Here is an 11,484-nt window from a genome sequence, read left to right on the forward strand (position 1 = left end):
TAACCCCTGCTAGCTCCCTCAACACTCTGGGCTGGAGAGCATCTGGACCTGCTGATTTGAAGGTAAACTGTATTAATAGCCCAAGAAGCAGGGCCCAGAAACCCAAGTCAAGCCCTGCCCAACTGAGTTCTCTAAACAGTAAATAGAGCCAAGCCCTCTCTTGCTTGCTTTCCTTCTAGCCCTGTAATTTTTTACTTCTTTTCACCCAGTGGCTCAATTTAAACCGCAGGGGTAGAGAATGACTCTAGCCAGCCTAGAAAACAGACTACTGCTTAGGGCACTTATAGGAAATGGGAAATACAGGCTTGAATACTAAAAGGTGAAATAAGACCCAGAATCCAGATCTCATATCCTGCACGGGGCATGTCTGAATGTGCAATTAATGCGCAGAAAGCTTACTAAATTGTCCCCTGCCCTAGCAGCAGGCAGCTGCCAGGGCTGGAGCTGGCTCTGATCCTTGAGCCGTGGCTGGGACATTGTCCCCTACCCCAGCAGCTGCTTGCTGCTAGGGCCTGGCTCTGATCTCGGACAATGTCCCAGCCCCAGCTGCCACTCAGAGCTGCAGCTGGGAAGCAGGCAGCCGCCTGGGGGAAGGAATTGTTCTCTTGCCCTCGAGACTGACCAGGAGGAATTTGCTCCTGGTCAGCTATGTAACTGTGCGCTACTGTGCATTAGCTTTTTCATCGTAAATCTACTACCTGTAAAACTGTGCATTAGCCTATTTTAAATGTGCAGCAGCTGCTGCACATGGTTACATATTGATGCTTTACTGCACAGTAAAGTAGTCTACTGTGCATAAAGCATCTCGCCTAGATGCACCCAGAGGTTCTCTAACCACTAGGCGATTACAGGTGGATAGCTCCTCTAGCTGTGTTTTTGAATGAAAGCAGCTGCAACTGCTGCACTTTGTGCTGACCTCAATGCTGGTTAGGTGTGTGTTAGGTATGCTCACAGCTCACCTAATAGATTGGGTCCCTCAGCAGACACAGGGCATTTGTAGATGACACTTTAAAGCAGATTAACTGCCTTTTGCACCGCTTTAATGGCGTTGCTGTTTGCACATTGGGTGGTGTATTCCAGCTGCTGTAGCACATTTGGCGGCATAACATGCCTTAAATGACTTTGGGATGCTGCAAAGTAAAACATCTCAGAGGAGTTTTAGTTTCTTACCCTTACAGCCACAGAGGGAAACACAGGGCTCCAAACAGCTCAGGGGCTGTGCAGGCAGCCTGGCAGCAGCCCAGGAAGGCAGGCTCCATAGAAGGAAAAAAAAAAATAAAGCAGCAAGCCTGATAATTTCTCCCTCCCCACCCCAGCCTGCCTGAGCTGCGTGGGTTTACTTCGCCATAATTGAAGTGGTGTTTTTTAAAGAAAACACTGCTTGAATTTAGGGAGAATTAAACCCCCATGTCGTGCACAAATGCCCACAGATACCACATAAGCACTACTGGAGTGTAGAACTAGGGAGCTAGATACCTACCTGATTGGACCAGAGCAGTTAATGGCCCAGGGAACTTTCAGGTCTAAAAGGGAAGCATCTAGTGAGTTCCAGCTGTTCCAAAAATTGTCAATTAGTGAGCGAGGCTGCTTTTGATGGTGATTTTGAACTTGGGTGCCTAGAATCTGCCTGAAGTCTGTTTTAGCAGCCTATGTCCTTCTTTGGAATTAGACCTTATACACTATTAAAATCTTGAACAGAATACAGAACTAGACAAACCAATGTCCTGATCTGATAGGGCAAGTCATACATAATGTACTGATTTCTGGCAAACCTTCTGACTAAACATGATGCTGTTGCTCTTTGAATCCTAGAAAAAAATATCCTTAAAAACTATAAAAGAAAGTTAAAAAATATGGTGTCGTGGTTTGGAAAATGGTTGGCTGTAAATAGGCAGGCAAAGTGAGTCTCTCCGATACAACGCTCTGGTTTAAAGCCAAGAGGTGACAGCAATTGTGGAATACTATTTTTCTTCATTAAGTTTTAATACCCTTAACAACTGCTTCTAATTATATTTCACACCTATTAATTCAACATTTCATAAAGCCTTGTTTCTATCAACTGTTGAAAGGGAAATGATAGTGTCTGTGGTGGGAAAGACTTTTGTACATAATGTTCTATCAGATTAGACCTCAGTAACTTTATGAATTATGAGCTGTCAAGCACTTTTCTTGTCTGCTATAGAATATACTTCTTAGAAATAGAAGCTATAAATAAAACAACAGATGTTTTTTGTTGGCTTCAATTGGAGCATAGATAATTTCAAAAAGTAGTCTGTCGTTAAGAGCCTGTTATAAAGACAGTATTCTGCTTCCCTCTATGGGTGAGCTATTGTAGTACTTCTTTAAAATCTGATTACATTTAGCTTTTGAAATCTCTGCCACCATTCTCGAACAGCGCTTTCTACAGGATATATGCAAACATAAAACTAAAGAAACAAAGTTTCACGGGGGGGAGGGGATAAAAACATGCAAGCTTAAAAAAAATATTACATGCAAACATATCATGTATCCCAAAGCTAAAATCATAGTGATGATTAATTTAATAATTTAACAACCTATTTATTATTATTCTTGTTATTAACAGAAGTATAATAAACAGAATCCACTAAATAAAAAGTAAATGAGAATTAGTTTAAAGCAGAATTTAAAAAAACAAAACAACCCCCCCCCCCCAAACAACCCACCTGCTTCTGAGGTCCCCTCTACACATTATAGGTATTCCACAATTAACTGGCTAATTGTGCAATCACCTTGAGACCAGTCTTTCTTTTACTTTTTCATGTCCTTGTGACAAAGTATTTAGCAGAATTTGCAGATTCTTAGAATCAGAAACGGCCACACTGTGAGTGCTTCTGCTGGGGCCTTACACTTGAGATCTCAGGGCTGTCAACCATGCACCTTCATTTCCCTTGTCCTCTTTGAGACCAGCCATGTGTGCAAAGTACCTATCACACCTCAGCTGTAAAGTTAGACCTCAAAAACGTGTACTAACTTTATAGCTGCTTGCTATCGAGCTTTCATTTCCACGTGTAGCAGGGTCTTCTCTGAGACTGGGAGTCCTGTCCGCTAACACCATGTTCATTTTGTACACTATGCCAAACCAGGGCTGGGAGTCCCACAACCAAGAAGATTTTCAGCCCTAGCAACTGCTGACTCTGAATCCTGGCAGCAACCCACAGAGGCCAGGAGCCAGCTGGATCCTGGCAGTTGTGGGGCATGGCTGTGATCTCCCAGGCTCAGGAGTGTGTGAAACCCCTGAGGCTGGAAGATTGTGGCTGCTGCAGTCTCCCTACACTGGGGTTTCATGTACCCTTGAGGCTGGAAGATTGCAACAGCTGCCTCTTCCAGCCATGGGAGTGCATGGGGTGCCCCCCACAGCTGTGAGCCTCTCAGCCGAGGGTGCTCCCAACTGCAGGAGATTGCTTGCTGGTACTGGGGGAACCCAGGACTGGGCTCCTCCCGTACCAGTGATTAGCATAGATCCTGGTCTTCTCTGTTTAAAAATTGCACATTCACCGATTTAAAACACCCTGCAAATTCTCTGATAAATCCCTCCCCCACCAATTCATGATTAAAATGCAACGCCATTACATATCAGTTGAATACAATGTTTTATTGATATATTTACAATTTGAAAGCCTACCAGTGCCTCACAATCACTATAAGAAAATAAATTCTGAATACCTATAAATTCTGACATTTGATTTTGGGTTTTTTTATAATGGTGCAGGGGAAAATCAGAGCTCCCCCTGCCCCCTTCACTCATCAGGATGCAGGTACAGCTGTGACTGTCCCTTGCCACTGCTTTGTGGCGTTGAGCAGCCCTGACATGCCACTGCCCTGCCCATGCCATTACTGCTCTCTCCCCACCCACAGCCCTCCACCCTCGCTGAAGTGGGCCCCCAGCTGCTAGGGACCCAGGTCTGCAGCCCCCTGACCCCTGCAGAAGTGCCCAAGCCCTGTCTGCCACCTGTGGGAGGCAGCAGCGGCTGCTATGGCAGAGCAGAGCCCAGCTCCCCCCTTTATGGGGAACACAGCCCATGGGAGGGTGGGGCACGTACAGGCTGCCTGTTGTGAACTGATCACTATGGGCTTGGGCTCCCTGCCCTGCTGCCCACCCCCAAGGGCCTCCGTGGCCCAGCAGGTGGGACCCAGCACAGCAGGGCAGAATGGGGCCAGGTAAGGAGGTTCGTGCTCCCACTGGGAACTGCATGCTGCCATAGCAAGGCAACCCCTGCCCACCTGGCAGTAGCAGAGGGCACAAACCCATACTGCCACCCCTGATGCTGCCAGGTGTGCATGGGGCACCTTGCCATGGCAGCATGTACAAGCCAGTGGTACAAGCCTCTCCACCTGGCCCTGGTCTACCTTGTTGGGACAGGTCCCACCCATTAGGCTGCGGAGGCCCTGGGGGGTGGGCAGCAGGGCGGGGAGCCCCAAACTCAGTGGGAAGTCTGCCCCTGCCTAGTGCACAAATATGGGGGTACATGCCCCACATACCTCCCTGGAAGTACAAACAGTGGTGAGGAGCCAGTCCCCTCCCCAACTCCCCCCCCAGACAAACTGCCTGTGGCCCTGTCCCACTCCCCACCCGGGCCTTGAGGCCACATACAGCTCTGGGCCCCAAGCCCCATTCACAGACCAGACTGGACAGCAGCCGCCCTAGCTCCTGCCCTGCCCACCTCCCTCTCTCACTATGGGGGCCTCAATCCCTTCCCTCTTGTTAGACTTACCTGCGGGAGCTGCTCTCCAGGCTGCTTGGTAGCCATGTGCATATGTGAACACACATTCACATGGTGTCCCCTGCCTGACTGCCCTCCTCCCTCTCTTCCCAGCCACTTGCAGGCTGGAACTCTGCCAGCCTGCTTGGGGAAACCCACCATTTCCTGGGCATTCCTTCTTTAAAGGAGAAAATCTGGGTTTTACTCCGCTTTCCCATGGTGAACAGAAAACCTGGATCTTTGGTGATAAGGCATGATGGGATCCAATGCATGATCCCACTATCATACCTTCTGCCATGCACATGTAGCATAATGGCAGGAGGTGTGATTGTGTGATCTCATTGTGCCTTTCCCTGCACATATAGCAAGCCCCTAATGAGGGGAAAGTGACCAGGGAAAGCTGAGAACAGGAACACCTTGACAGGATATCACTGCTGCTGCAATGGGAGCATAATCATACCCTTTATTTCCACTGCTGTGTCTGTATCAAGAATGGATGTTATCTCTTCACTGCAGATTGGCAGAGGTACGCACCTATAAAATGCTGGTTCAGCAGTTCCCACGCTTTTTCTAACTGATCCCCAGTTAGAAGCCAATGGACGTTTCAACGTCTGGCTTATTTCAAGTCCATCATCCAAAGCATCTGAGTGCACAACATACAGCAAGATGCCCACAAGTCATGATGATTTCTTTAAATGGTAAATCTGGGTAACCAGGTTGACGTACCTTTGTGATCTTTAGCATATGGTATTTGGTACTGGGGGAATATTTTCTGACCATCAATATTCACTGGGTAAGGGTTTGTTTGTTTTTTTTTAAACAGTATTCACTTTTCATTTCCTGTTGACATTCTGCGTGTTCTGAGGCACACTATCTCCCCCTGTTGGTTAGGATACCTGTTCCAGAATTAAAGCAATGTTGCGCTCAAAAGTACTTGAGTAATCCTATTCAGTTCCCTTCTAAGTAGGCACCAGTGAATAGGACAACAGAAACACTGCTATATTTTAATGTTCTAGATTTTTTTTTAAAAGTAGCAAAAGGTAGTAGGGGAGGAAAATGGCTATCAACACAAATGTGTGTTCCACCAAAGGCTCTGTCTTGTGATTTAATTACAAGTCTGTTTCATAACTTGAAAAATTACTGTTGATATTAAACAATTATATTAAAATAGTAGTCAACAGCCTTTACCAGATTAAGGCATTAATATAGCTCAATTACTTTCACAGCAGCCATCTCAATTACCTTATCACTTAGTATGTAGGTTCTTGGAATGTTACCTTTCTATCGAAATTAAAATAATTTTTTCTAGCATTACTTTGAATGGGACCATGAAATATAGAAGTAAACTGTAAAATTTTAATAACAGCAAACTTTATTTTAAATATATTGTATGTAGGCAGCTGACATCATTCAAGTAAGTTACACAGGTTTTCATTAGGAAATTAGACCTGAGGAAAGTGCAGTTTGTGACAAAAAGCTTCTCTAGCTTCTCCCCAACTGTACAGTTGGTCCAATAACAGACATCACCAAAAAAACCCTTCCTCCTCATACATTTTCTAGAATACCATAGCTACACCAGTAACCCCACTACATTATGAAAGAAGAAAATAAGGCAGTGATGCTCAACCGTTTTCTTAGACTCGTGGTGCCCCTCAGAACATATCAGCTCTTGGCACTCATTTTTGATTATAGAAAAATAATAGAGCAATTACTTTATTGGAAAGAACTCAGAAATCACAACAGGTGATCTGAAATCTCAAGCTTTATTCAGAAAGAATGCTTTATTAAGTGGCCACCAACGGGGAAGTAAAAAAGAAAAGGAGGGTGGGGAAGAAAGGGGGGAACAACCCAAGAAAATAAAATAGTCGCTCTCAAAGTATCCACCAGATGAAGCTGAACACAATCTTCTGTACTGCAACAGCAACCTACCGTACACTATTATACTTGAGAAGTTAAATTGTTTAGGTTTGGAAGATTTATATAAAAAACACTGACAGAAGCATTTGACAGGCAAAAGCCAAAACAACTACTTCATCTGGGGAATTATGGAAAACATTTATAAGTATCTCTCCAAAGTACAGAGGAAGTTAAAAATAATGAGTGTTAAGCAGTCACCCAGCAACAAAAGCTAATAACTGTAACAGAATTCCAGTTTTAGGATGGCTTTCTAAAGGGCAACATATTTCAATTTAGGGTTTTTTCTCTCCCCTAACCCTCGTTGCCCTGGAAGAGAAAAAGTGAGCTGCAGTTACTGCTCTAGAAATCTAGAAGTACAGAACAACATGAGAAGGAAGGTAAATCAATCAAATAAAGAGACAAATCTGCATTTAATCCATGTTCTTGTGAACTCAAATTAAACTAAAGTAAGTTAAGCATACAAAGTCATTAAACTATGGCCTGATCTGACATGAATATATCATCACAATAAGAATTAGCACTGGAACTTTCCAGAGATGAAACTGTCTCTTAAATTTATGATCTTAACTGAGGTTAAATCTAATAGTAATAATCTAATTAGTTTGAGATTTTAAAAAAGATTTTTGTATTTGAATGCAGTAATACCCTTGAACCCTAACACTTTGCTACCTAAATGTCACATGTTGCATGGAATAGCATTTGGTATCAGTATACATCATTTCAGAGTACTTCACATTTTTAAATACTGTACATTCCTTAGGGTACTCTCCACATGACTTTTTTTTTACAGAATATGAAATACTAACATTTATTCTGCAGGAGTGCCAAGTGATCTATACCAACACCTTCCTAAAGGTGCTATAAAATTTGGTCAAATGGTCCTGTCTTTCTCCTCCCCTACGCTCACCAGTGAACTTCTGTTTGGTCTGGGGTAACCTTGTAACTCTGAACCCTTTGTAGAAATTGTTTTCAGTTACAGCTGGGAGCTGTACTTCTCTGTCTGCACCCTCAATGACTGCTAGGAACTTGGCATTTCTTATTCAGGGCTTATTTGCTAAGTTAGCAATTTGATTTCACAAAACTTTATGAACTCAAAGCAGTAGGCATCTTAACTGATTTCCCATTTGACAAGAAACCTTCTTTTATACACTGAATAGCTCTGTTCAAGTATATGCTCGAGTATATTCATAGAATGAATTACAAAATGAATAACTGAAAAGATCAACCACACTGGAGGTAGCAAAAAGTTAACACTAACATCTTGAGTTCTGAATCTCTATATCTGTAGGTAAAATCCTGACCATGTTGAAGTCAGTGAGAGTTTGCTATTGACTCCAGTGGAGATGGAATTTCACCCTAGGCAGCTTGGTGGTATTAAGTTGAAGAGAGACTAGGAAAATATGCAAAAGTTCCTTCTTTAAGAATATCCACATTTAAACTAGTTCCTTGAGCCTCTGAGATGAGTTCTTCCTTTGTTTCCTTTCCATACAATCCTTGTGTGCTCATTGAGATTTCCTGACATAAATCAAAACAGATTTTGGCACTCAATAGAAAAGTAATTTTTACACATCAGATTCTAACTCCAACATGACAGCAAACAGCATTTTAATTGGGGAGGAGACAAAGGACTGACAGGAACTGAAATACTCGTGAATGTGCGTGACCAACTGGTGGCCCTGGAACTCTATGCTGCAGTCACTGAGAGTGGCTTTATTAAGAAGTCCTTGAGTCAGGCTCATTGCTACAGGGAGGAAGTAGGGGGCACTGACTCTCACCACCTTCCCTTGGTAGAAACTGATGGGATCTGGAAGTGCTCCAAGCAGCTGCCATGCTTTCCCTGCTGTGGTACATCTGCTGCTCCCCTGCCAGCCACTTACCACAATGCAGGGGGAGGGCAGAGAGAGTAGCTGTAGGGGCTCTCTTACTTCTCTGCCAGCTGTGAAAAATAGGAATAGGCGCTTGGGTCAATCATACTGTCTGAGCCTAGGTGAGCATCAAGCACAAGTGTTCATAAGCTAAGATATACAAGTCTACTGTATATTTGTTAAAATGTTCCCATCTCCTTCCCACCTCCACAGATGATATCAAGATGGGGAAGGGAGGGAGGCGGGAGGGAGGCTCTGCCCAAAATACCAGCTCACTGGTTTCGTGAAGCATAATTCAAATTTATGTGAAGAGAAATGGAACCCACTTACCTCTTCTAGTCACTCACTTTCAGGATATGATACATGAATAATAAAATATCTACACAATTACGCAAGCTATGATAAAACGTATACGACTCCAGCTATGACTCATTAAGCTGTGGGTGGAGATTTCCTAGGGTTCAGAGGCTCTGGCTGGAAAGAGCTTTCATTCTTCCATGCTGGCCAGCAAGGACTTGGAACCAGTTGCCCTAGTGTCAAAAGGCCAGCTGGTTTTTATTTAAGAACAACGACAACAACAACAACATTTCTATCTTGCTGAAAAAATAAAAGTTCTGGTCTTGCTATCGTGCGCAAGAGGGAATCCCTTGGTTCTGTTCCTGCCAAGACAGGGCCAGTTACCTTTGACACAGCTGCAGAGAAACTCCTCTTTAGATTTGCACTATGCATAGAAAGAAATAACATAACTCATTTGGACCATGTCAAGAAAGGGGAAGGACTCAGTGCTTGCCTGCCAAAAAGGCAACCCAGAAAGGGGCAGAAAGAAATAAGAACAGCCACCAAAAGAACAACCGGAGGACAGGGAAAAGGAACCTATTTGTGATAGGCTAAGCCAGTAGCCCTTATTCTTGAAGGTACTGCAATTACCTTCCTTTAGCACTCAAAAAATATTCGTTATATTTCCTTTTAGTTTTACCTTTCCAAGCTTGCCTGTGCAGCTAGAACTAACTTTAGTTAATTAATTCCTAGCATTTTCACACATGTTCACGAAACACTTCTACAAGTTCAAGCTGCTTAAAACCTGCTGACTCTGCAGATGCCTTAGATAACCCACCGCATACCCATTTCACAACCAACAGCTAAGTTTCTTTAAGGACATACTGGGTATATGTAGCCTGCTAGCACCTAAAAGCATTCCTTATTTCTAACATGTTGTGTTAAACTTGCTGTGGAGTGTCTCTTTCAGCAAGGACACTTAAAAAGCAAGTGACCAAAACTGAAGCCATGCTTTAAATCAAAAACAGTGGTTTCTTACCAAGAAATTAGTTGGTTTCTCAGGAATCATTAAGCAATTCCATTTCTCCTTTTCTCAACTCTTTTTATTTCAGTCTGCTTCATACTTCATCTCCATTAATATTTAAATCAGGGAAGATTTGGGAGACAAAGCCTAAAGCAAGTCTGCAGGACTGCTTCATTAAGGTTTTAGATTAATACAAACTCACGTCCTAGGTTTTTGTGTTTGGTTAACTAGCTGTATCTAGTCAAGGGTGAATAATGCAAGTCAATATCTATGCTGCTTGAAGCTCCTGCGCAAAGTTTCTTGAGAAACGACTGGAATGAAAAAATGCTAGGAAGATGATGCAGGCTACTGTGGAGACGCATTCATTTCTTTCTCCAAGCCAGCCTGAGAATTCAGTCCAGTTTTAAGGTTTTAAACGTTTTCTAAATAGATGTGGTCTAAATCAGGGAATCCTTTTAAATATGAGACTACATGACAACAAGTTACCTGTATACAGGTAAGATGTATAATGTATAATGAGAGCCAGTGGCATAGTCTCCTACAAATCTGTCAAAAAAAATCATCATCAGAAAGGACCTAATTCAAAGCCTTTTTAAGTAAATGGCTTACCATTGACTTCTGTGGCTTTGGGTTGGGCCCAAAGCAAGCTTACTCTTTTTTTGACACAGGAAAATACACATGGACTGAAGACTTCACTGAGGCCTTGAACAAGAATTCAAATCACACTAACAGTCAAATGAAAAGAAAGTTCTAGATTTTCCAGTATCTGACCTTGACAGAAGAAAACCTCATGATTTACTGTTGAATGGCTATCACGTGAAGCCTAACACAACAAATTGGAACCACATTTAATTCTAGTTGTTCCTGTTCCCTTTATAGCTTCCCCAGCTTTAAACATACTAGATATTCTCCCTCAGCATTTGGTCCATTTTTTCCCTCTGGCATTCTGTAATTTTGCCAGCTGACGAGCTTTGCTTTTCATAAGTAGATCTGCCAATTTAAACACCAGTCTCCTCAGGCAATCAAATAATGAAACACACATGTATATTCTTGCACGTAATGTCAGATTCCTAACACAATAGATTCCTGCAGCTTTGGTTTTTCATATGAACCTAAACTCGTATGTTCTTGGTTTTCAAAAACTGAGATACTGTGGTTCTCCCGTGGGTCCTATGCTCCCCATTCATACACAAAAGCTTTCATTTCTGTGCACCCTTTAATTAGGTGTCAAACTCCAGCAGACGCATGTGATGGCAAAAAAGTGAAAATTACAAGACTATACAAATGGCTTCACAAAGAACATTCATACCTTTTTTAAAAATACGTAATATAGAAAACTAGTGTGAAACAACACAGATTCTTCTACAATAGAAAGAAGTCCCTGTAATTATATCATGTTCATATGAAGAAAAGAAAAAGTAATGAGCTTTCTATTTAGAACCAAATGCCAATAATTTTATCCTTCCCTCTCTCCATTTGCTTTGACTTTCTCTCCAATGGTCAAAGCTCCAAAGTACCATATTTATTCACCTACCACATGCCCCCAAATCATCCCTTTGTTTTGGGAAAGCAGCAAGACGACATTTTGTTTTCCTTTTAACCAAACTTTTCAGAATCAGCTCCTCATTTTAAGACATGCACCCCAATTTTCAATTGCTAATTTAAAAAAAAAAAAAAAAAA

The 11,484-nt window shown here is 42.6% G+C and overlaps 1 protein-coding gene across 5 annotated transcripts in view; it reads right to left on the reverse strand.

Annotated features, from left to right (window-relative positions):
- Window positions 1-11,484, reverse strand: part of PIK3R1 (phosphoinositide-3-kinase regulatory subunit 1) — a 100,757-nt gene that overhangs the window by 59,599 nt on the left and 29,674 nt on the right. The window lies entirely within an intron of this gene.

This window comes from Gavialis gangeticus, unplaced genomic scaffold (assembly GCF_001723915.1).
Source record: "Gavialis gangeticus isolate Ggan-Ray unplaced genomic scaffold, GavGan_comp1, whole genome shotgun sequence".
Classification (NCBI taxonomy): domain Eukaryota; kingdom Metazoa; phylum Chordata; order Crocodylia; family Gavialidae; genus Gavialis; species Gavialis gangeticus.